This window comes from Acipenser ruthenus, chromosome 3 (genome assembly GCF_902713425.1).
Source record: "Acipenser ruthenus chromosome 3, fAciRut3.2 maternal haplotype, whole genome shotgun sequence".
NCBI lineage: Eukaryota > Metazoa > Chordata > Actinopteri > Acipenseriformes > Acipenseridae > Acipenser > Acipenser ruthenus.
Window position 1 is genome coordinate 9,062,992 of NC_081191.1, and position 27,134 is coordinate 9,090,125.

At 37.7% G+C, this 27,134-nt stretch overlaps 1 pseudogene; it reads left to right on the forward strand.

The window, feature by feature from the left end:
* Positions 1 to 253: 253 nt before the first annotated feature.
* Positions 254 to 27,134, forward strand: part of LOC117435829 (alkylglycerol monooxygenase-like) — a 47,092-nt pseudogene continuing 20,211 nt past the window's right edge.

Genomic DNA, 27,134 nt, shown 5'->3' on the forward strand with positions numbered 1-27,134 from the left:
CAGGTCTTTACAGCCCAGCGACAGCGGTTTTATTGAACCCATAAGTTTTCTTTACCAACTCAATTCTCTTTCTAAAAGTTCATTTTTAATAAAGGGAGGCACATTCAATAAAACGACTTTAGTTACAGGTGTCGCTAATGCCGAAACCTGCACTAAATTCCCTTTAATAAGAATGCCGTGTTCAACTATTTTATCAACTAGCTGTGTTCTGCTAAAAAACATTACTACAGCTTTATTCATTCTTGACGCGGATATGATATTATTGCTTCCCACAACCATGCTGGCTGCCAGGAGGTAGTCTTCCACCGATACACCGGCGTCTGGTGAGCAACGGACCCTGTGTCGGTGGATGAGAGTGAAACAAAGACTCAACGATCAAATAAATAAACACATATGTACAAACACCAAATACATACTCCTTCCGCCAATCCCACAATCCTCAGAGAGAGTCTTATCACATGACCACGGCATATTTATCTTTCAGCACCACTTTTAATTATAACAGTTTAATCTTTGTTCTATCTGAAGCAAAGTTGCACAAACAGTACAGTTGGACCTTTGGATTAATTTAATCATGCATGTAAAAACTATAGCACTGACAATCCATGTGAGAATACATTCCTTTTAAACTCTATGTATCAGCATGGCTGTTCACAAAAGCCAACTGTTTCTCTGTCTCAAGATATTCGTATGATGTTATGACGCCGAATTATTATTATTATTAGTTTATTTAGCAGACGCCTTTATCCAAGGCGACTTACAGAGACTAGGGTGTGTGAACTATGCATCAGCTGCAGAGTCACTTACAATTACGTCTCACCCGAAAGACGGAGCACAAGGAGGTCAAGTGACTTGCTTAGGGTCACACAATGAGTCAGTGGCTGAGGTGGGATTTGAACCGGGGACCTTCTGGTTACAAGCCCTTTTCTTTAACCACTGGACCACACAGCCTCCTACAAATGAAACTCCATTCAGAAAAGAGAAGGAGGTTCCAGACTATGTCCAGCAGGTGATCATTTTTAAGATGCTTTTGAGATTTCCCCCATCCCTACTCAAGTGCCTTCCTTTGAAGGTGTTTTATTATTATTATTATTATTATTATTATTATTATTATTATTATTATTATATTTCTCAGCAAACGCCCTTATCCAGGGCGACTTACAATTGTTACAAGAAATCATATTATTTTTACATACAATTACCCATTTATACAGTTGGGTTTTTACTGGAGCTATCTGGGTAAAGTACCTTGCTCAAGGGTACAGCAGCAGTGTCCCCTCCGGTCAAGAGTCCAGAGCCCTAACCACTACTCCACACTCTCTTAGAGAGAGGTATGACTTTCTTTTAATTAAAGAAAGTCATACCTCTCTCTAAGAAAAGCACCAGGAAGAGAGTGACAACTACTTGATTCCTTAATAAATACTGGGTGTTTGTTTGTAGCAAATACAGGTACATTGGGCCTTGATTTGTTGTTTTAAGATGTTAACGTTCACTTTTTCAGTCCTGTGCCTCGCAATATGCACACTGCTTCTGAGTCAATGCATGTGCTTGTTATTGGGCAGTAAGCATTTTTAATGGCCTGCTATAAACTCTTTTGCATGAGATGGAGCAATGCATTAAAGTGTCAATTAAAATCCAGGCATGGCTGTAATAACCCATTTTTATTACAGGGTAAATTGCCAGAATGTATGGTGTTTTAGTGAGATAAATAATGTTTAACATCTTGTGATTATTTGCTTCTGAAAACCAATTTTAGAATGATCCCAGTTTAGTCCAGATTTTTGTAGGGATGTTCAGAAAAGCATAAGAAGTGACTGTAGAATTCACTGTAGATGTATACAATATTGTAGTCTCTACAGCATCAATCCCAATCCTTTTTTGATGTACTGTACAGTACGAGCTAAAGCAATCTAAAGGCTAACGTTCTTTCTGCATTCTGTATGCTTCTGTATATGTACTAGAAAACAATACACATTAGGTAAAATCAAATTGGAAATCTTGCAGATTAGGTTGACTTTTTTTTCTTAATGCGGTGCAGTAACCATCTTTTACCAAAATAAGATACGTTACTAATGTTATCTAATGTTTTCATTAAGATTTGAATATTACATTTATTCTATATTCTTTCTTCTATAAAATATGCATTATACCTAAGGACATGTAAAGTTTAATTTTTTTTTGCATTCAGTTAGAAACAAATAATTTTTTTTGTTGAAGAAATTAAACTGGGAATACAGCTGCATAAAAGAAAAGTGTTATCTTACTGCCAAATAAGATACATCCGTTTAAGTTACGGGTTATGCTACATGCCATTATTGAATTGAGAAAGAACACAAATGTTTTAATATGTTAAATTACAGCAATTGATTGTAATTATATTTGGCAGCTGAACATGTGCTATAGCTGTATGTTTTTGGTGAGTGCATTACACCGCTGTAAGGAATTCTAATATTGCACGTCAATTAAACTTTTCTAGACAAGACATTAAATGACAAGCAGAATCTCTCTGCAATTGACTTTCATTTCAAATGGCCATATTCTGCAATATACGTTCCACTTCTGATATACAGGGACTTTACAAAGGCTTGCATTGACAGCTTTACAAAGCAGCTTGTCACTGAAAGCCTGATTCTATTGAAGTCAGAGGTTTGAAGTAGAACATAGACAGAAAACAGTCTTTCTCGCTATTGGTATATTAGGCTTCATTTTGATTACAGGGCAAACAATTGGCCAACAATTGTGGGACTGGCCTCATTATCATGTTCACCTAAGCATTTATGAAGATGGGGCACAGGTTTCAGTTTGCCATTCAAACTAACCCTAGTGCAGTAATCCCATCACTATAATGTTTTCTTTATGAATAACTTAATATACAGCACACTACTATTATTCTCTATATCTGGAAAAAGCAAATTTAAGAACATCTGCTGGACATATGTTGTACTCTGCCATGCAAAGCCTTAGTTCAAACTCACAGTTTCTCAGTCTCTTGAGCATTTTTTAAGAGCCTAATATGTATTTCTTGGATGTTTCAGAACATTGTCTTTTAGTTTAACTTAGGTTGCAGAACTATTAGAATATATCAGCACTCAACTATCAGAAAAGTCAGTTTTATATAAAGACCCTGTGACAGAGAGGGAAAGGATTCAAACTGTAAATCTCCCTCCCGACCAGAAAGGGCGCTGTGTAAGGTTGCTGGTAGGCTTCCTCCTAGATGGACCGCTTTGACGGTAGGTGGAAACCGGAAGGTGACCATATTAGGGGGTGTGTGTAGTTGCACGTACCTGAAAGGACTCTATTGCAATCAGCTGCGGGATGGCCCTCTAGTGGAGATGGCGACGGGTTGATTGCAGGGAGGCGTTTCCGGGTACAAAGGGAAAGCAGCTACATCAGTACTCTGCCTTGCGCTGAGTAAACACACACCTGGAGTATATGTGTGTTTGTTATTGTCTGTCTTGTGTCATTTGTAGAGGAGGAGTGTTTTTCTTTTATCATTATCAGGACTGAAACCTGCCGCGTTTCTCCCAGATACCATAACTGGTAGAGGGGCGGATTGTTATTGTTTTGGATTGTTTTAAAATAAAACACAGACATTTTTGGGAGAATCCTGTCTGGATATTGCGTTTGTTGCACTGCACCACTCACACTTTCATAGACCTGTAAACTCTTTAATAAAATGTGTGCAGTCTTGGATACAGAAACACATGTACTCCAGACCTATTTTCTTGTACTGTAGAACGAGACTGATCTGTTACAAAAATATCTAGTTTAAATACATTACAGAATACAAGTTGTTTATTTTCTTGTGTTACTCATGTATTACTTTGGCTTCTTCTAGGCTACCCATTTCTTTATCGGAATGGTGGTCCTTGAGTTCTTGCTGAGCTGGGTTAAGAATGGGCAGCCTGCCATCAGGGTTAATGATGAAATTACTTCACTTTCCACAGGTGTCCTATCCAGACTTCCAGGGTAAGTATCGCTGTTAATCTCTCTCTCTCTCTCTCTCTCTCTCTCTCTCTCTCTCTCTCTCTCTCTCTCTCTCTCTCTATATATATATATATATATATATATATATATATATATATATATATATATATTCTATTAGAAGTATTTTACAGTTTAAAACTCTCCTTTAAAATTCTCTTTAAAAAAATCATTAATCATCCAGTAAGTTAAAAGTGTATTGACAGCTGATATTATGGGCCATATTCATAAAAGATGGCGGTAATTTAAAAAACAAATTCCGGGGCAGTATTAAACACCCGGTTTACAGTATAAAACTACTTCCTGGTTATTTTACCAGCCAGTAATTGGATTAGATGTGATTTACCGTCACAGATGGTTACTGAATGATTTTATCTAACCAATTGTCAGTTATACAAATGAGCCGTGTCCCCTACTTAAGACATCAATGGCATATACCGTCTATCTACACCGTCACGTTATGGCTACAAACATGTCTGGAGACAGGCAGGTTATCTAAAATATGGAGATGTCAGTTTTAAAAATAATAATAATTGCACACACAGGTGCTGGACGGGAGTGAGAGGTTCGTGTAGGCGCAGTATACGATTTTTGATTAAAATAATATTTAATTTTTTATATAGCTTATATGCACATGCCTTCCTGAAAAATAACTTTAACCATCAGAAATGTAATGTGTTGTCACAGTTCATATTTTACATATTTTACTTTTGGTGAAGGAAAAAAAAGGATAATTTAATGTTAGCACACGTTTCCTTTGCAACGCACAAGAAAGTATTGTAGTGTTTCGCCTGAGGCAAGAAATGGAGAAGACATGCTGCTTTCAGTTTAATTATTTTTATTCATCGGACACTATCTCCACATCCATTCAGAGACCACTGCTCTGTCCGCTTCGCTGCATTCCTCCTTATAGGCTTAGCCCGCCCCCTTATGCAAAAGGTTACCAGGTTTAGGACACATCCCACTGGCCGACACCAGGACCAATGGGCACAGACAGACAAACAATAACCAATGAGGGTAACAGACCAGGGCAGACAAACTAACAGCGGGTTACATGGTACACAAGCAATGGCGGAATACAGCGGGGAGGGAATAACACATACGGTATGCAAACACAAAACGGTACATACACACAAATGCACAGATTGCTACAGTATATAACAGCGCTTTTTGATTCTGCAGACCGGCTTTTAAATTAGTCAGCTCTCTGCGGCCAGGCCCCTAGTAAGTTTTAAAAAAACACTTGATATCTTTGGAATACATTTTATTTGTTAATCAAGAAATACATATATATATCACTTAGCTCTGGAAATTCAGGCTGCACTCTGATCCACGATGCAGCCAGCAAGCTGTGTTGCTCAAAGGTTGCTTTCAGGCCGTTGTCACTCAGTCCAGATGACAAAACGTTGTTCTCGCTTCCAATGTGATGGTCTTCAGCTTTTGGAAAGTACTCCTTGAATTTCAATGAGAGGGAAGCAAGATGGTTTGACACAGTGCTCGTCAACGGGGCTCTTTTATCCGGCTCAAGTGTTCCTTCTCCCATGGCCTCAGCTATGGTCGGAAATATATGGTAAATGTTTGATTCAGCTTTCTTCCTCCATGTAAAAGGTTTCTACTTAAACACCCACATTTTATCTGTCAGACAAAATATGCTTGACTCCTTACCCTGAAGAGACAGGTTCAGTTCATTCATCTGTGAAAAAATATCAGCAAGATATGCAACCAGATAAATTCGATCATCACTGAACATTTCTGCCAGGGCAGGTTTCTTTTGTAACAGAAACACTCTGAGCTCATTTCGAAGTTCACAGACATGAGTGAGAACCTTTCCTCTGATAGCCACCAAACCTCTGTGTGCAGTAGCAGCTGCATGTGCTCCGCTCCCATCTCTTCGCACATCCTTGTGTTCAGAGCGTTGGCTCTGATAAAATTTACAACTCTCACCACATGGTTCAAAGCTTCATGAAGACACTCACTCATTTTCTTGATGGCTAGCATTTTGCAATGAATGGAACACCAAATTGACTGACAATTCGGAGCAACTTGCTTCACTTGGTTTACCAGGCCTGAATGAAGCCTGGTCATTGCAACTGCACCATCTGTACAGATATCGTAATATTCATGCCAATCAAGGCCACATCAATCAAAGTATTCGTTCAGAACGCGGTTCACCTCTGCTTCGTTCAGAACGCGGTTCACCTCTGCTTCGTTCAGAACGCGGTTCACCTCTGCTTCGTTCAGAACGCGGTTCACCTCTGCTTTGTTCAGAACGCGGTTGTTCTTTTTCCCTGTCTAGCCCTGCTGAAACTAGCCTTCACCAGGTAAAAAGAAGTACAACACATGACAAACAGTAGGGTGAGGGTGACTGGTAATTATACCACAGTAATGGGAATTCCTATGGTGAGGGCTTGTCAAGTAAATCTTAGTCCTGAGATTCTTTGGAGCGTTGAGGACAAGTATGCTTCTCCAGGTAAGTATTCCCCAGGGATCCGTGCTCGTCTCAGGTGTTTGGTTTTCTCTTTCCACAGGTATTGCCTTTTGCTGTTTCCAGAGTTGGCCACCAGGGTTTCCCACACAGCGGACCCAGAGGACCTGAAGGGGATGCACTCACACACAAGGTAAGTATTACTAACTACTGCACAACAGTATTTATTTTCCACGTTTTCCTTATTACTATTTTCTTTGCTTTCAGGACAGCGGCCTCTGGTCCTTAGGCCCTGCAGCCCTTCAAAATGTTTGTCACAATATTTAAATAAAGTATTGAAATCCACCCCTTGACTTCTGTTCCTTTGTATTTTGGCTGCAGTGTCCCCTTTTTAAAATAACACAGTCCTTTATAGGGTAGTACACTGTTCTTGCAGCACTGGGTTTATCACTTTACATCACAGTAACAAATTGAATCCTTCTTCACACATTATTCACTGATTAAATGTGCACAAAGTATTAGCAGTGGATTAAACAGGTTATTTCCTCCAAGTATAACCAATAACAAAAGTGCAGTTACTGCGGATGCAGCTTAAAAGAAAACTAGGCTTGTTTGTTTATCCCAGTGCGTGTTCTTTCAGGTCTGAATGCTACTGAGTATTAATAATACAGTCCATGTAATCAGATGTTTTTTTCAGCTACTTCAAATCCAGAAGGAGTCCTCCATTCCTGGATAAGGTAGATCACAGTTGTATTTTTTTTTCAGCAGGAGCCTCACTCTTTGTCCTGCTGTTCCACACAATATCTGTTTGTTCTGGTAAGTAGGTTCCACATACACACGGAATCCTTTGTCTGTACCACAAACTATCTTTGTCATTAAAGATTCACAAGCAACACTGTATTCTTTCCACATTTTTATTCCAGCGTTTTTTTTTTTTTCTTGAGCCGCGGGGCAACTTTGGCTCAGCGGATCACCGGTTGAAAAGAGCTGGTTTAGCTCTGGTTATTTTTCTCATAATATTACATTTAAAACTTTCGTTTGAATGACAAATGGCACAGAAAGACAGCACACAACAGTTACATTAAAATACAATTAATTGTCAAATGGCAGAAAAATCACCTCTATGCTTTTGTAATTCCCCCAGTTTGCAAATACCTGCACAATTCATTCAAACACAATACATACAATAACATCTCAAATCTGTTTCTCATACAGTACACCTTACCATACAAAACTAAAATAAATATATATAGCTAGATTGAAAAACCCTGCCTGTCACACAATACTGTTCGGTTTCATAGCTAAATAGGATTAGAAAACGCTACATCTTTCTTGCAATTTATTTGTAGTTACTAAATACAACTTCTTGAACTAACTAACAATCCTGCTTGACACAAATAATGTATTTTTCAGCATATAGCTATAGCCAAAAGTTTTGCATCACCAATAATTTTACAATGAGACAATTACATATCTATATGAACATAATTTACATATTGTATTTAACATCATATAATCAAAGAAACTTACAAAATGATATAGCAAAAGTCTACAAGAAACCATAATAGTAATACAGTATTTCATGTTAGATTTCAAAATATCACATTTCTCAAAACTACAAAGCGGTATGTAATTCAATATGTTAACATATTATTCAGCAGGTTTTTAATCGAAAAATAATCAACATTTTAATCAAAATTGATTAATTCTATAGGGTGACGCAAAACTTTTGGCCATAACTGTAAATAGTAAACACACGTACGCGTTGGGGGGCGTAATCAAATATCATTTACTTTAAAATGCCTTGACCTGCCTCTTATCGGTAGATGGAATGCTATGAAATATATGTAAAGCAAAGTAGCCTACTAGTTTTCTGCGAACCGCAGTGATGAATATACAGTAGTCCAGACCAGTCAAAACTCCCGTATTCACCAGGAGTCTACCGTATTTTGAACCCTTCTCTCGGATTTTGACAGATTCTCTCCTGTCTTGCTCAAAACTGTACTGTTAACCCCCCTTATGTCAGCAAACCTTTAATGTCTGCAAAAGTCATGGCTGGTATGTTGTTACTGCAATCGCCATCTGTACTTAGATAGAAGGATGCGGACGCCTCTCTACAGGGGAAACAGTAAAAAGAAATCACAGATTGCACCACACCCCCACTCCCGATTTAGTATTTTCAAATGTTTAAGGTATTGTAATCTCTGCGTATAGGAACACCTCCTAAGAGAACACTTTGCCTAAGGGAACACCCTTGTGGTGAAACAGATTTTTCCCATTGCATATGCTCCAGCTGAAGGTACAGTAACTTCGCCAGAAGAACACCTTCTTAGCACCGCTAGCGATTCATTCACAATGGATACAGAAAAAACTTCATCGCGAGAGTGTCTTAAGGCACACTGATTGGTTTAATAAATCTTTCCAGAACCCCCCTCATATCATTGAATTATTTTGTATTCTGATTTCCACGAGTGCACCTCAGCACTACAAAATGCAACGTTGTTTCTCTTGCTACACAGTTGGAAATTGTTCGAGCTCTTGAAAAAAACCTGAATCAGACACAAGTCGCCAAGCAATTTGGTGTTTCTCGTTCTGGTGAGGTGCTTCACCATTCTGTTAAATAATGTGCATGACTTGTATATTGCTGCTGCATTTCGTAACATGTGTAGGGATGCTGTGTTAATTTATTTTGACAGTTAGTTTTTATTAACAGTAAGGTAACCCTAAGTATCAGCCATTATTTTTGCCTCTGCCATTGTGATAGACCGAAACACACCCGCCAGCTAATTTCATAGCACCTAACGATTTAAGCTTTTTGACCATGTTTTTTTTTTCTTTAGTTTTATTAATGTTAGTTTTTTCTGTTACTTTATTATAATAGTTTAACATACACTTGCCTATTATTTTGCTTTTATTTATTCAGTTCATTTCATATGTTGATGCATGTGTGTCATGACAAGCAATACATTCATTCATATTATGTCTGGTGGCTAACTCAGTTTTATAGAACACTTTAGGTATACATTTGCTTGCTTCCCAAGGGGTGTTCTCTTAGCCAGAGACTACTGTACTAGTGCAAAATTTGCCAGAATCAGAATCCTTATCATGCACTGATTTAATACTCATTAATACAGGGGCAGCCTTGTTTCTAGCAGTTCGACTCCTTGGTACATGTTAGTTCCCCAAAAGGTGAATAATTGTGCTGTTAAATTGATACCTGTTATGAATCACATCATCAGACTAATATAGTGTAAGTCACAGCTTAAATCTGCAGGGTTTTCTCACTCTTCTGAGAGGATCATGTTCCACACAAGCACACCAAAGCCTGGCATTTTCTTAGAGCAACAAATAGGCTACAAACGTAATTTGTTTTCCTGTTCAGACGAGTTAACAATGCAATTTAATGTATGCGTTACAAATAACAAAATACTTAAATTACTTAATTATTGGATAATTAAACAAACTTTTTTTTTCCTTTTTAATTATTATTACTATTGGCTTAAATACACGTTCCTAAACGAAATTATTCAATTATGATGCCGGTAAGGGTCAATTAACGGCACGATACAGAATTATGAATCAGATTAATATGCTAATGAGAAAATTGGTCTCTAAAGGCAAATCATTCTAACTTTGCGATGAGTGATGTTTTTTGATGGTAAATGGCATTTAAGCATCACCCAATGAAATACTGTCATGTTAAACACTATTACTGGCACAATAAAGGAGACGGTAAGTTTTATGAATATGGGCCTATGTGTCTATTACAGAAGTATAGTATATTAGCTCTAATCAGACAGCACAACATGTGCTCAACTTGGTAGCATTTACATAGATGTTTAAGGAGTCGCACAAAGCTCTCCTAGCTAAGGAAAAAAGAGGTACCATGAAATTCAAGAAAAGCCCAAAATTATCTGGAAGGTTCCAGCAGAGGTCCCATGTCTCATAAAATAAAAGTGAAACTGACATTGCACTGCATGTACCGTTAGGTGCTGTTTTCTGTCACTTCCAATATGCAGTTACTTGATGACTGGGTATTAAATTGGGAGTCTGTGCAAAGGTTTGCACCTGTACAGGAAATTGAGCTGGATTTCAAACAAAACCTTGTTAGCTGAAAGTTTTTATACGATTTGCCACTTTGAGTGTTTTGTAATAGGCCACCATTTTGTCCATACTTAACTAGTGCCACACTTAGGTGCATTGCTGTTAGGAACAGACCCCTCACCTGTTGCTGATACAGAATTCGCACTGTTTTATTACACTGTGAAACACATTTTCTTTTTTTTTTGGTTCCTGGGTAGTAAGTGTTATTTCCTAATTGCTTATGCCTCAAAAGTATAGAAAATGGCTATTATTCCCCACAAACTTTGCTTTTGTGACCAGGACAGTGATATTTTGAAATTTACCTATTTTCCAGAACATTCCAATAGATTCAGTGCTGAGTAAACTTGGAGTAACTTCTAGAACTTTCTAGAACTTTCCAGTAATATAAATAGTAGTATAAATACAGGGGCCTTAAGCCCACCAGTTCAGTTTAGTTCCAGCTGCCTAAGTGGATACATATCTGCATTTTTCTGAGATAGCATAAAGAGGCTGCAATGGTGGCATTCCTGATGGGTCTCCAAGGCGGTTTTACCAAGTTTCCCTGCTATCTTTGCCTTCGGGACAGCAGGGACACCAAGGCGCACTACCACAGGCGGGACTGGCCACAGCGGACCGAGTTCTCTGTGGGGAGGAACAACGTCAAGTGGGAGCCACTGGTGGACCCCCGGAAGGTGCTGATGCCACCACTGCACATCAAATTGGGCCTTATGAAACAATTTGTCAGAGCTCTAGATAAGGAGTCGGCAGCCTTCAAGTACCTTCAAGACTTCTTCCCTAAGCTGTCTGAGGCAAAGGTCAAAGCCGGTGTCTTCGTCGGACCACAGATAAAGAAGATCCTGGAGTGCAATGAATTCCCCAAGAAGCTCACTAGCAAGGAGAAAGCGTCTTGGAACAGCTTTGTCGCAGTGGTTCGGGGCTTCCTGGGCAATCACAAGGCCGAAAACTATGTGGAGCTGGTTGAGACTCTGGTGAAGAACTACGGCACAATGGGCTGTAGGATGTCCCTCAAAGTCCATATCCTTGATGCTCATCTTGATAAATTCAAGGAGAACATGGGAGCGTACTCGGAGGAGCAAGGCGAGCGCTTCCACCAGGATATACTGGACTTTGAACGCCGCTACCAAGGACAGTATAACGAGAACATGATGGGAGACTACATTTGGGGGCTGATTTGTGAAAGTGATTTACAGTATAATCGTAAATCTCGAAAAACTACTCACTTCTAAATCTTTTGTAGTCATTTTTGTATTACTTTAGTATAAATACATGTTAATTTGGATTCATATGTTGTTTTTTTCTGACTTTATGTGAACGAAAATACACAAATTCGCCCGTTTTCTCATTGGAAATAGGTAAATTTCAAAATATCACTGTCTGGTCACAAAAGCAAAGTTTGTGGGGAATAATAGCCATTTCCCATACTTTTGAGGCATAAGCAATTAGGAAATAACACTTACTACCCAGGAACAAAAATTGTGTTACATAGTGTTATTATTATTATTATTATTATTATTATTATTATTATTATTATTATTATTATTATTATTATTATTATTTGTTTTGCTTAATGTTGTCTGGGTTACAGATATTGATAGTAAATGCACCTGCAATGTTTAGGTTGCCAATACAAATAAATGCCAGTGTTGTACCAGGCAAGGACAAAACATAACATTCGGTATGTAAATGGTTGATATCTTATCTCTGTGAATAGGAGAGAATAACAGGTGATCTTTGGAGAGCTAAACCAGATTGTTGAATGTGTTTCAGTGTGACACCTTTCTGGCGAGTCACTGCTTCAAAACATTAGTTAAAGCTGCAGTATCCCAAAATCTATAGTGTTGAGAATACAAGTGCGTGAGTAAATTAGTTTTTCTTAAAGCAATAAAAACAACTTCTGACAATTTACAAGCCCCTAGAATAAGTGTCTGGGTTGTTTACTACAGTATATGTTTTAAGTAAGTAACTTATTTGGTGCTTTTTTGTTAAATTAAAGTGAAAAGCTTTGAGACAAATCTACAGTAACCCAATGTGTTATTATTACAACAACAACATTGTACTTACATAGCACCTTTCACAACAGGATGTCCTACATTTATTTTTAATATTTCTAAACATTGTTAAATGTCTTCAAAGTAAAAAAAAAAAGTCTTTCATTATTTTTAGAGTCTTGGCAAAAAGTTTGGAGCTGTCTACATACATCTATGTTTGGAACAACAACAGCTTACTGGAGCTTCCCTGGGACTCCCCTTGGACTTGGTGGCTGACCTTCCTTGGAATGGACTTCAGATATTACTGGGTTCATCGTTTGTCCCACGGTACAGTGTTTATTTCCCATGCTATGTTGCTTTTTATACTGTAGTATTTTTATAGTACAACAAAAAAAATAATAATAATTTGCCACCCTGGCGGTCTAACACCATAGTGAAATATTTTTTATCCAATTACCCTGTATATTACAATTCTAAGGTTGCTATTGAGAGACAATTGTTTCACTTTTCACTTTGCACTTTACAGTGTACATTAATTCATATTAAAAGTAAAATTACAAAGCAGGACACTCGTCTCCGGGGGGGGGGTCATACGCATCACACACATGGGAGGAGTCATACGCAAAAAACACTCATTATCATATAATAGACGTATCCCCCCCCCCCCCAACTCAACACCACACGACCATCATGACAGGAAAAATAGACATAATGAAGCATTCTTACCTTTGTATAAGTTAGTGATCAGCAGATGTGTCAGCCGCACGAAGAGCACAGGAAATCGGGACTGTCCCGACCATATAGGGACTGTTGTCATGTATGCTGTCCTGCATCTCCTCCACGCATATAAAACCCTTAACAGCAACCTATTTACATGTGAGGCCTATACAGGCTGGTCATTTCTCATAGTGACATTTTGTCATTGGTCTAATGAGCAATTATTTCAGCTTTTGTTGTTTGTCCAGATCTTTTCGTTTTCCAATTTCATTTGAAAGTAAACACAGAAGTGAGAACAGATGCTGCACAGCCAGGAGTTACTGCATGACAAGAAACATGACCCTGCATGCAGTTTGAAATGATATTAAGTGTGGTGCAAATCAATCAAAAAGCGTATGCATTTGACTGATATTAATTAGAGTAGGATAATAACTGAAGTGATATTATCAAATATTTTTTTAAAATTATTATTATTGACTCCCCTTATATTCTGGCCTGGACATTTTAATATGCAGAGTATGACATTAAGTGGGTTTCACTGTATTATTATTATTATTATTATTATTATTATTATTATTATTATTATTATTAAATGTAGGCTAAGATACATTTTACAGTGAACTCTTAAAGGCATTACAGTCAAAGTCTTGTTTGCCATGAATAGTTTAAAATACTATCTGTTTTTGATTAAAGTTAGGTTTTAAAAAGTTTACAAACTGACAGATACAGGTTCTAATCTTTTTGCTATAAAACGTTACTAGTGCATTGATATAGTGGTCAGCATCTACTTGGTTGGTTTTGGTAAAATCAATCATTAATCTTAGGTGAGTGTTACATAAATAGATGTTTGCTACTGTTGGTATAGTTTACAGTAAGTGCAGTAATACTACTCGAATACAATATGAACTAGGATGCAACAAGTTAGGATTACAGCAAGTTATATCTACAATGACAATGATAGTAGTGCAATAGTGCATTATACCTGTAATCAGTATGGGACCTGGAAGATGTGTCGGACCTTGCTGTGCTGTTTCCTATCTTCCTGGATCACGTGACCTAACTTTCAGTACTTTTTCGGCATTATGAACTGTTTCAGGCAATTCCGATCTACCCCAAAGCTAGGTTGTATTGTTTACATTTCTGGTTGCAACTCGGGAATTAGCATCTTCATTCTTTACTGTAAGGTGCTCCCCAATAAAAGTCACCTATTATTATCCCCCAAGTTAACTTTTACAGACAGTGCAGACAGTAGCTACTCAGGTTGTCTGCCTGGCGTCACGTACAGCAGTGTATTGTTTTTTGACGACAATGATCTTTAAAATGCCCAATTCACAAACATTCCAGTATATCTTTTAATGTGTTGTCTCATGCATGAAGTCAACTGTCAAAATTACACATACCAGGAACGGGGTGACTTAAGTCTTGGAATAATAATAATAATAATAATAAAAAAAATAATAATAATAATAATAATAATAATAATAATAATAATATGTATTGTTTCTCTTCTTTTAAATAAGGATGATTTATATTAATTTAATATTTTCAGAGGGCACTTGTAGACTACTCCTTTTGGCCACCCAGAGCTCTCAAGAGACGGCAGCTATTTTAATACCTGCAGTTTTGCCTACACTTGACCTGTTTACTATAATGGATTAAAATGCATCCCTTGGGGATCCCGAGTGGTGCATCCAGTAAACGCACTCCACCCTATAGCCTGGAGATCGCTGGTTCGAATCCAGGCTATGTCACTGCCCACCATGACCGGGGGTTCCTAGGGGGTGCGGAATCCATGGTTCACTGCACACCAGCGACCCCTGTGGCCGATAGGGCGCCTGCGGTTCTGCAGTGGAGCCATCAGGTCTGTGTTGTCCTTCAGCACTATAGGTCTGGTGGCCTCTCTGTGGATCCCGAGTCGCCAGGGGCTTGCAGCGGTGAACCGGGATACAAATAATGATTGGGTATTCCAAATTGGGGAGAAAACCATTGGCGACAACTACATTTTTTATAAGTAAAAGATTTTAAAAAATAAAATAAAAAATAAAATAAAATGCATCCCTTGATGAAATACCTATGGAGACAACACAGAAGTTCAATTTTTGTTCCCTCCACGGGTATTTCCTGAATATGGTCCATTACCCATGGTCTTCATTTGTAACTTTTTTCCTTCTCAGTGTGCAAATTTTGTTACTTTCTGATGTGTTTATGTACATATACACACTGTTTTTTTTTACAGTATATTCAAGTTATTTCTGAAATCTTGGTCTGTGTGCTGCTAAAGTAGACTAGACTGTGAGTAAAAGGAATGTTTCAGTTTTTATAATTAGACTGGTTTCACAGAGCATAATTGAAACCCAATATTTTTTTTTATTTTTCATTTTATCAATTAATTTTCTAATTATTATTTGTTTTTATATGTACATGCATTTACATGGTAATGTACCCATAAATATGTTTTATTTATTTTATTTAATTATCTTCACAATTTATCTTTTTTATTTCATGGGTATTTCATATTTGAAAAAAACCCAGGGCATGGATGATGTTTTGCAATTAGGCAGACAACTGCTTCTAATTGACCAAGTCTGGTGGGTTTAAGACCCAGATGGATCCAGATCAACAGGTTGAACACCTTGACAGGACCTGTTCTAAGAAAGTCACCAAACAATGAGTCGCTCAGTTTTTGAATCCATTACTGTGGTTGCTTACTTCTGCAATTTCCAGTATAGACAGATTTGTGATGACATGATTAATGCTTTGTTTAAGAATGATGGTGTTGTGATATGCTAAGCCTCTGACCCCACACCATTGTGATATTTCAGCACATCCCAACACTCTGGAGTGCCATCATTCGATTGTAAAACAGCTTTTAGCATTGTTACTTACTAATAACATGCTAATTGAGCACTTACGCTCTTGATAATGAATTTAATTGGTGTGTCCTTCTGCTGTTTTAAAAAAAGGATGATCAGGTGACCGGTGATGTGTGTGTGTGTGTGAGCTACTATTATTATTATTATTATTTATTTCTTAGCAGACGCCCTTATCCAGGGCGACTTACAATTGTTACAAGATATCACATTATACATTATTTCACATTATACAGATATCACATTATTTTACATACAATTACCCATTTATACAGTTGGGTTTTTACTGGAGCAATCTAGGTAAAGTACCTTGCTCAAGGGTACAACAGCAGTGTCCCCCACTGGGGATTGAACCCACAACCCTCCGGTCAAGAGTCCAGAGCCCTAACCACTACTCCACACTGCTGCCTATTGATCCCACTTGTATTTTAATTAAGCAATAGAACCTGACGAAGAGGGCTTTACCACCAAGTAAGGCCCGCTTTGTGCCATTAAATGACCTGAGCCGTTTTTTACATGGATACTGTATTTATGTATTTTCCGGCAGATTGATTTGGAACAGTGATTAAACATAGTTTGAACGATAACATTCAATGTTCTTTACCAGAGATTAAGGACCTCATATTGACCAACATTTTCTAATAGAATAAAATTTTTCTGGAGAATATTGGATTGATTATTAAGAACAGTTGCTAAAAATGTATATGCATTAACTCTAGTAAGTAGGTGATGTTGTCGGAGGTGCCAAGGATGTAATTAAAAAAACTTGTACATTTTCTGGTATTTTCTATATGTATTTTGAATGTATAGTGAAAGTACAGCACAGAGTGGATTATTAAAATCCTCATGCATTATTCTATAATGTCTTTGTTTCAATATGGGAGTTATGACTTTAGTTTTTTTTTCGCAGAATGTTAGTGTTGTATATCCTTTTCCTGACTCGTTGTTTTTTATATTGAAAACTCGTCAGGTGTACCACCTGCTTTATTGTTGTGGGAGGGGTGCACGGAGTCCCCATTTTCTTCAGTTCCAACATCTCCTTTTTGTTTCTGTTTACCCTTTGGTGTATTCATATTTAATTATCGATATTTTGTGGTGACACTCCAGCCGTGCTGATCTTGTGAACATTTTCAGGGGATGGAACGTGTGATTGACCAATCAGAGAGCTGCATCTCTGTCTGGTGTTTCATAATTCTAAATAAAATGTGCCATTGAACCATGCTGATCTTGAGACATGTACATCATAGTTTATGTGCTGTGTCAAGCTCATGATCTATATTACAGATTTTGTTAAATTCCATTCTGCCTGGTCCTATTGGGCTAGTGGTAAATAACTTTTAGCCTACATTCTTTTTATCTTTGGAACCTTCTAGAACCATCCCCTTAAGTACTGACGAGTAGTTTTTTCCCCCGATAAATCATGCTTGATTTATATGTTTCAGTAGAATGAGTGAGAATGTCATAAAAGTTTTTCCCAAAAGTGGTCATATTGCACTTTTGGCAAAATCCTTCCTTGTTGACTTTGAAAATAGTTCAAACCTAATATTTTAAATGATATTATTCTGTCTGGGTGCATAATGCCATCTCATTTACTTTTACAGTTCCTGTTTTGCATAATGAGCTTTTACATCCAGATATTATAAGCTGTTAGTAAATAGCAAACAATTAAACTAAATAAATGCCAGATAAATAAATACTGTAATAGTATCTAAGACCTAAATGTTTCCATTTATCCTTTGTTAAAGATTTGTAAGACATTTTGTCTGTGCATGTGTCTTATCCAAATAAGCATTCCTGAATACACAGGCAGGACAACCCTGAAGAATAACTGCTGCTGCCATTAATCTTTGATTTCTAGGCAATAGATATATGTTACAATTCAGTTTGCAGCTCTAACCCTTCAGCTTATAGAAGGGTTAAGTAGAAACAGGTTAGTTGTTGATCTTATTTGTATGTGAACAGGGGCCTTTGGGGGTTTCTCTGAGCCAAAAAGGCACACAACTTTTTTGATTTACAAAAGGAAATGATGATCTATGATAAATATCCAGATGTGCTCTGCAGATGTATTAGGTTACAGTTTGTAAGATCTGGTTGTCCTACCTGTGTCTTCTAACAGGAAGTTGTAAATAGTAAACACATTAACTACATGCTCGTAGCAGGAGGCATCGTCAGCACTCATTACTAATTTTCTTTTTAACTCCTTCCTCTGTCTGTCTTTATAATATTCTATTCTAGTAAATCACGTATAATTTCACCTGGAACGCAAAACAAATCAGTAATAGTAGCTGTTGTCCCTTTCATCTGTACATGTGTTGAGACAGTTTTAAGTAAGAATTTTATAGTCCTGCTATACAGTTTACTCACATACAACTTTGGTAAGGTGTATCATCAGAGATCAAATTAGAATATATTTTTTGGGCCCTGTGAACTACCTTATATTTAAAAAATATATAAATTAATATTAACTTTGTGGGATTCGGGGGGTGTGAGCCAGGGCTTCGCCCCTTCCTAATTTCACCTGCCTATCATCATTGACTCCCTATTTAAACCCAGTCACAGCTCAGTTCTATCTCTTGTGTTTTGCTTTTTTACCCATATAGAGAGAGCGAGAGAGAGAATATTAAATTGATTATCGTGAATGAAACCTTGCCTGTCTGACTTCCCTGATTCCATTTTCGACTCCTGAACCTCTGACTACCCAAACCGGCCTTGACCCTTTTTTCGCACGACTTCCCAATTTGACTTTGACCTTGCAGCACGACAACCCGACCCGGCTTTGAAAACACGCATCTCGACTTCCTGACTTGATTACCGAACTAAGAACAGACCTGACATCAAGCATGGATCTACCTACCTCTTCCTCTTCCGACCCCGAGAAACCACGGAACACCCTGATCCCTCCAGCGGCATCTCCTTCCTTTGTTTCAGCCCCTGACCCAGGGCCGTCCCAGCCACGCTAATCCAAAAGGAAACACCAACAAGATTCCTTCCCTGCCCAGCTTTTCTTTAAGAACTGGCCAGACTATAGATAAAGAGAGCCAGATCCCATCTGGAAGCAATCAGACCGCATTGTTTTTATTTTTGTGTGAGTTTGTCTCAGTAAAGCCCATTTTCTCCACTTGCCCTCCCGCCCCTGCTCGCTTAGCAGCACCAGCTCCAAGCGCTTACGTCACCACCCCAGAGGCGCCTGCAAGTATAGCAGAAGCCCAGCAGTTACTTTCAGCTGAAGATTCCATGGTACAGCTGCACCAAAAATTAATTACATGAAGCAGTTCATGCAGCCGTTCGCAAATACCTTGTCTACATTTAATACTCGACTAGATGGCATGGACAGTTGATCCAGCACTGTTGCAGTTCTAACTTCTGCCTCTCATGTGCCAGTCTCCGCCCCCACCTTCACAGCATTCTCCATTTCAGCGTCTCCCTTGCTCGCCTCAGCTCAGTCAGCTTTTGCACAGCCCCGTCCCATCCATCAGCTTTCCAGAGTATAGCCTGGCTACAGCATCCACTTCAGGCTTCCAATCAGCAGCAGCCATCCTGGTCTTCAGCAGTCAACTCCTACAGCTGATCATTGCCATCCGATATCACTGCAGCACACTAGTTTATAGCTAGCATGCCCAGTGTGGGGGCGATCGCCAGGACCACCAGAGGTTTTCCCCTAATAGAAGGGTTTTTTTTCCTCTCTGCCGAGCGGATGGCCATCACATAGCTTGTTCCACTAACCATCTATTTTTAGTTATTTTGTTTATCATTGTATGTCTCTTCTTGCTTTTATGTTATACATTGGCACGCAGTCTTTGTGTGTCTTCACAGCGGTGGGTTCAGCAGGGAGCCGGTGGTCCATCTCTCCCCTGTTCTAGAAGCCGAGCCTCCAATCCTCAGTTACAAAAAACACTCCCTTCCTCTCGCAGCCCTGAGCCAGGGCTTTGCCCCTTCCTAATTCTTTCGCAGCTCATGCGCTATATCTTGCCTCAAGAAAGAAGGCTCTGTCTTACATCCTAGTTTATCCTCCTGGGACATGACCCTCATACTCTTAGTGCTCGAGTCCCATAACTAACAATTATTTGTGTTCTTTCAGATTTCTTCCTTAAGTCAAGGCTTCGTATGATCTGTTCCATCCTCGAACCCAGTCGGTAACTGGGACCCAGTCGCGAGGCATCGCCTATAACAACTCTTCGAGAAGTCAGAGGAGTCTGTGTTTTTAGGGGCCCCCAAGGCCGATAGCGCTAGGCTCGACTCCATAGGGAAGGCTATCTCGGTTGGAGTCTTGTCTCTCTCCCCTGTTCTAGAGGCCGAGCCTCCAATCCTAAGTTGCAAAAAACACTCCCTTCCTCTCACAGCCCTAACTCCTGACCCATGATATATAGATATTTACCTATTTACATACTTCTAAAAAAATAATACTGCAATCCATAACAAAGAACTAAAAGGGAAATCAAATTAAAGCAATACTTTTTTTTTTGAAATAGTAAATGTATTTTTATTTAAAAAAAACAAGTAACATGTGAGATAGAATTCTGAAAAAAGAAATGCCTGTTATGTGGGGTTTGCTTCTTAAACAACATTTTATGTTTTGTGGTCCACAGTTCTTTTCTGCTAGTGATTTTTAAATCTGTATTATTTTAAAACAACCCATACAACTAATATTTTGTAGCATTTCACATATAATTCTATAGTGCTGTTTTTGCTTAGATTATTATTTGTCAGGCTTAACATGTTTTTTTTTTCCATCACAGCAGCTGCTTCTGAAAATACTGAAGTGAGGGGACCACTATGGTGTAAGTTTTGCAACTGTGGCCATTATGAGTTAGCAAATGAAGAAATCTATACAAAATCCCAGTTTTACAGCCCCTAGTGGCCATTTGTCCTCCTCACGTCAATGATTCAGCTTTAGATGCAGAGGCTGAACAAAGACCCATTTCCTGGGATGGTTAAATAATGATCTAAGCAGAAGCAACAATATGATATAGGACATTAAAACAAGAAGGAAATATTAAGAACATGTAGATTAGATGAAATATTCCTTTAAATACAGCATAATTATGAAGTCAGGTGACCAATGCTTGCCTGTGCCCTGGGTGGTTTAGGAGGCTTCAACTTGGGCTCTGTTTCATTGAGGGTGGAGATGACAAACAATGGCAGTTGAACAACAAACAAACAAAACCAGCTTTGAGTGAAAGTGGTAAAACTGTAGTTACCTTCATTGTGTACAGACAGCTAGTGTTATCACAGCGTCTATCCACCTGTGTTGGATATGATCAAATAAAGCACTTTTGAATACAGGCCTGCAAAAAGGAATATAAAGTTCCATGTAAAGGAGTGCCATAGGAAATAACACATAAAATACTGGATTTCTAATCTCACCATTAAAATAACTGACCTTTAGTAGCCCCTTTTTTACGGTTTTAGGGAAATTATATACACCAAAGCTTTTATAAAAATAAATGTTTGGCAATTGAAAGCTTTGTTCTGATATTGGCATGAGGACAGTTCATCATGAACCTTTCCCGCTTCCTCTCCCTTCAGAGCTCAGTGAAAGGAGCCCATTCATTCAATTCTCTGGGTACTTTCGTACAAAAAAAACAATCAAACGCATAATACCACATCATCTCAAGCACTGGAATCCTGAGTAAACCAAAAGATTGGGGAGCTTACTGCTCTCTGAACTTGGACTGGTGCTATTGCAAATGAATGTGCGTGACAAATATAGCACAATATTTCTCTATTAAAAAGTTAAAATTGCTTCTAAACTGTACAATCAGGCATTGTCCTTTGCAGTCAAATCATGTCATGTTTTTTTTTTTAATTCAGAAGAAACTTCTGTAAATAATGTGATATCCAAATAGGTTTATACACTCCGACACCAACGGCAAATTGCACACCTTTTAAATGTGCTGATTAGTGTTTCCCAAACATGCCTGTAAGTGATACTTGAACATCAAGTAACCCAAGTGCTAATTTTCAGTGCACACTTCAATGACTATGGCATGCCTTCATAGAGCTGGCTGGTCTTAATAATATATTCCCAAAATGTTACCCTTTTATAAACTCCAATTTTGTTCACAATGGAACTGGCAAACATTTGGAAAACAACCAAGAAAAAAAATGTAATTCACATATAGTATCCAGACACTGTTTACAGATAGCAGGGTGAGCAATCAACATGCCTTTCACAGCAGATGCCAATTAGGATTTGTATGGGGAGAAAAACAGTTACTAAAGTTTACATCAGAACAGCATCCAGATGGTCAAATCCCATTGGCTTGTTTTTTTTTATTCACATTGTAAGCCAAAATCAATTATTTTGAAGTAAACTGAGACCTGCATTATACTCATATTTTAATATGCTGTAATCTCTTTTTACTTGGAAGTTGTTGTGATTTTTTTTTTTATTGGAAAGGGTTAAAAATAAAACATTCTATTGAAAATGAATTTCAGAAGCAATGTCCAGTTAGTAGACTACGTCATTTGCTAAAATTACTTGTGTTTGTATAAGTGTTTGTATGATGAGATACCAGAGGTGGCTACTAGGCCTAAGAGCGGTTGACAGACATGCCCTCTGGATCTGTGAGATGTGGTGTGCAGTAGTTGTGAAGACAAACAGATCACTTTAATACAAGAAGAGGCTGACCCATGGATCGAGGGGTGGGTGTTTTTTTAAGAAGAAATCCTCTCGTGATAAAGCAGGGTTAACCTTGTTGGTGGGGCCTTCATAAATCTTCCTCTTGACAGGAAGTTCCTGGCGATGCAGGTTGGAGGGCGTACAAAAGAATCAAAAGAGCCAGGATGTGAAGTGTCTGTACAGTACATGTGAGGATTGCCTCAGGGACTGTATAATAATATTAACAATAGCCAAGATTGCAAGGCATGGCTTAAGTTCACTCTGTTTGCGTTCTGCTGTCTTAAATAATGGCCTTTGTGAATTTCACCGTGCCATTAACCTCAGCTTTCATAATGGGATCATTTTGCTCCATTTATTTCACAGTAATGGATTTTACTTTGTTTTTTTAACTTTATAAATAATGTATTTTAAGCATCATTATGGCATACATAATGTATGACATCTTCTATTACAAAGAAATAATGTGAGGTTCACTTGTTGAGGAGACAACATTTTCTTCGTTGATGAGTTCAGGGAGCAGTATAATTAGTTTTTAAATGAAAAGGAGTAAGATCCTTGGACTGTGGTCATCAGTACACATGACAAAGCCACAGCATAACTGGATGTGAAAATCCCAAACAGTAGGCCTCCATAAATCAGAGTTCTGTGCGGGGCTGATTTTTACGACCCACTTTCGACCCACCCGAACCTGCAACAGCACCATCTTCTTATCTGCAACCCAACCCGCTTTAATAAGACCTGCACCCGACCCAAACCCGCAAGTCTTTGTCCTTTACCTACTATCTGCGTCGACTGACTCTCTCACGCTCTCACATTCACACACAGATATCTCTACTATTCTCCACAGATTGAGTTTGTACAATAGGCTGTACAGCGTGGTAGCTTTCTCTAGTGGTCTGGATATATTTTAACATTGTAACATATTAACTATCTCTGCTTACTTTACTATAAAATACCTGTCTATTCCTTTCGTGCCACCAGTTGAAAGGGAGCTACACGTGTGCTTTCGCAGAGATGATGTACCAGTTTTGTGGCTGTTATTCACAAAAACAAGCAACAAATCCATTCACATGTTCATTATTTTCATTGTCTATGATTCCAAAAGAATTCTACACTAGTATCCATTACATGATATAAACCCTGTGCTATCTTTTGTTTCACTTTGTCCACATTCATTTTTAATATCATCAAGCAGACATGATAAAAGGATTGTGTAACGTATCAAACAAGGGGCAATACAAACCCTGATCGGCCCCTGCTTTAGTGCAGGAAATACCAGTACATTTACCTTCTAATAGGTTATTTGGGAAATGGTTACAGACGAGTAAGCTGAAAGGATAGAAAACGTTTTTGGTGATTCAAATTCAGACCTGAGCCTGACCTGAAAATTAAAATTTTTGACCCGCACCCAAAATGCAAACCGCGAAAAAGTTAACATTCCGACCCGAACCCAACCCGCTTTTGCGCTTCACCAGCGGGTACCCATGGGTACCCGACCCAATGCAGGACTCTACCATAAAGTATGCTATATTAATAGCACATTTAATAAGAACATTGACTTCATTTTGGTGCATTCTTAGTTTGTGACATACATATTAAACTTAAAGTGACATATATATATATATATATATATATATATATATATATATATATATATATATATATATATATATATATATTAAAATACTATAGTATTTTATACAGGGTCTCTGTACTTTCTCAAGTGCAATAACATTTTTTTTTATGTGGGATATAATCAATTCAAGTCCAAGGCAGAAGCAATAATACTCACCATCAGATCTGGTCAATATTGTGATGGACCATCAAGATTAATGTTACTCATAGCAAAATAAACCAAGAGGTATTTTTCCCTTCTTTATGTCACATGTCCTATTAAAACAAGAGTTTCAGTATTGCGGTTCCCTAGAAATGTTAATCTCGCTATACTTTGATCATAGATTTTTTATTTTTTTTATTTTATTAAATGTGGCTCTGAGAAAGTCTGCATTTAATTCTCAGCAAGATCATTCTGGCAAGGGAGTGGAGACAGCATGAAGTATTGTGAAGACAGAAAATGATTTGTCCAGTGTCCTTTGGTAAGTCTGATGTTTAGCTTGGCTCTATATATGTTGGCTCTATATAATGTTAGAAATACCAAACTTTTTTACACCCCATTGATAATTTGAGTGACAAGGCATCCCGTCACTCAGCAGATTACAAATCAATGCCACATTGAGCCTGCTGCATACATTTACCAAAATGTAACTGTAAATTCAGGATCTGCATAGTCTAGATTATCCCAGATATCTTTACATTAGTAACCTGACAACTGCCGTTTGCTTCTAAACAGACTCTGGTGAAAAAAATATTTTGAAAATGGTTCTGGTGCTTTTCATCTTGAGACTTACCTTGGGATTTACCCAAACTTATTTATTTGATTTTATTCATTCACTTTAATAATGTAACTCTATTGGTCTTGTAGCACAGTGATCTGGTCGGTTGCTGTTTCCAGTTTTCTTTTTTTTGGTTTATATGATGACATCATTATTTGTTTGCATTTATTTTTCAGAAAGTCCCACTCAAAGGCCAATACAGAATTTATGGCAGCCGTATTGAAAAGTTCCAGTGAACCGGTTTTACATTTGGAAGTTTGAGTTGAATCCCAAATATATCTCACTGAGACTGCAGCGATAGCTGAAGCAAGACTGTACAAACCTGTGCACATCAGTTAGTATTGTGTGACTTGTGTTATATGTACAGTATGTATTTGATGTTCTTTATTTACGCACAGTAGTAATATTAAATAACTTCATGAACTCCTAAAACAGTAGCCTATCTGCATATCCCAGTGTGCTTTGTTTGGTTACTGAAAAAAAATGTACAATATAGAGCAGTCAAATTTTATGGAAATTACAGTATATGGAATTTTATATGGACATTTAATAAATGTCTTCATGCAAAAAACAAAGTTATTGGTTTTGTAACAGCATTATTTTCCTCTGCAGTGGGCATTTCCTGATAATTGACCTGTTCTTTCATTAAGTGCCCCACCTTTCTAGCTGTATTCTACTTAAAATGTTATTAGTAGTTAAGTCATGTGTGTTATGCTGCCTAATGGTTAATAATATTTTGTTCTTCGAAATTTATAATTCAAGAAAGTTTTTTAATTGAACGATGTTTCAGAAACTATTTGTAAATTGGAATGTTATGATGAAACAGGTGAAAGTATTTTGTTTTTTATTATTATGCCATGTTTTTTCTTTAGATAACAAAAATTATGCAACATTATTTTTAACAGTCAAATTTCTCAATTGTGGTAAAAAAAATATATGAACTTTAAACTAGAATGCATTTTTTTTTGGATCAATCATTTGTTTCACAATGCTCTATAAATACATGTGGACAGCTTTTCCAGACTTCATGTATTTCATGTGTATAAATATGGTGCTTCTTTAATGTTTGCTTGTTTTTAAAGTGGTGTTCATTCATTAGTTTTGTTCATGATATTCCACAGATTTACAGTTTAATAAGGCAGGTGACTGGGAAGGCCATGGTAGCAATATTCCTTGAGTAGATTCAAAATGTGTCCAGGAAGCACCAACATATGTGAATGAGTGACTAGTGTAAATTCAGAGATGTCTAATACACTTTGACACTGGTATATCAGCAGCTTGTACAAAACTCCTTCAACAGTATTTGACCTATGGGCCATTTGTAAAACACGTCTTGGCAAAATCTATTATTAATTTAGACTTGTATAAAGCTTACTGTGTATATCAACATACTTTCCAAAGTAAAGGTTAAAGGCTGCTGAATTGTTAGTATTGTCTTAGACGAGTCTTATAAAATGGAAGTAGACAGGGCTATTTATCAGTTGTGCATGAGCATGTAGCAGGATTAAGTCAACACTGCCATCCACTGTAGAGCTGTTGCACACCCTATGCACAGCCATCCACTGTAGAGCTGTTGCACACCCTATGCACTGCCATCCACTGTAGAGCGGTTGCACATCCTATGCACAGCCCAGCCTTCTGTGACTGAAGCCTCGTCAGGCCTATTAGCCTTGTGTCGACTGCACGAGAGAAGATGAAAAATAAATCTCCCTCCTTGGATTCAGAAAATCTGATTTACTTAATGGTTTGTTTCCAATTCAGTGCTATTTGATCTCATCTGAGTTATTTTTCACAGCTTCTCAGGGTTTTGCCTTGTCAGGCAAGGAAGAAAGACATTAACTTAGCATTAACTTAGTGTAAAGTAATTGTATGTATTTTACAAACATATCAGTGAAAATACTGTATATTAAATCTGTTCCTTGCTTGTTGTATATAGCTGAACTGTAAACTATCACAATAATTAAGCATATCTGCCACCACGTCTTTAGCGATTCAATATATATATATATATATATATATATATATATATAT